We start from the raw sequence: 405 nt of genomic DNA, 5'->3' as shown, positions 1-405 counted from the left end.
GGGAAGGGGAGCCTGTGGCGGGTGGGGGTCCGAGGGGAAGCGGGGTGTCTTTTACCTCTGGAGGCAGGTGGACAAGGTGGCGTGGCTGCTCTGCCTCTTCACTAACGTGGTTGGGGCACTGTGGCGGCAATCGATGTCTTGAGCAGTTGCAGGTACTTAGAAAGCTTCTGTACAGCTTGCTCTCAAGGGGAAAATAATCCTATATTATAGATTGTGTTTGAAAAGTGGAGGCAGATGTTCTTCACGTGGCTCTCCCTGTAGGGACTCATGGCAGATTAACCTACAGTAACCCACCCTGAACGGGGACTTGAAAGTCTTTAAGCCAGAGACTGAAGATTTATTATTGCTGCTGCAATTCATATCCTGTCTCTCTTAGAGAAAAATCGCGCTCTTCCTTTGGGTGTT

The 405-nt window shown here is 50.4% G+C and overlaps 1 protein-coding gene across 1 annotated transcript in view; it reads left to right on the top strand.

Moving 5' to 3' along the window:
• The window catches only part of PWWP2B (PWWP domain containing 2B), a gene marked incomplete at its 5' end in the record, with an annotated part of 15617 nt that overhangs the window by 14498 nt on the left and 714 nt on the right, over nt 1-405 (top strand). The gene's annotated exons all lie outside the window — the stretch shown is intronic.

This window comes from Cariama cristata, unplaced genomic scaffold (assembly GCF_000690535.1).
Source record: "Cariama cristata isolate BGI_N322 unplaced genomic scaffold, ASM69053v1 scaffold34714, whole genome shotgun sequence".
In the NCBI taxonomy this organism is placed as follows: Eukaryota; Metazoa; Chordata; class Aves; order Cariamiformes; family Cariamidae; genus Cariama; species Cariama cristata.
The sequence above is the reverse complement of the archived record's forward strand: the minus strand, read 5'-3'. Positions and strand labels throughout refer to the sequence as shown.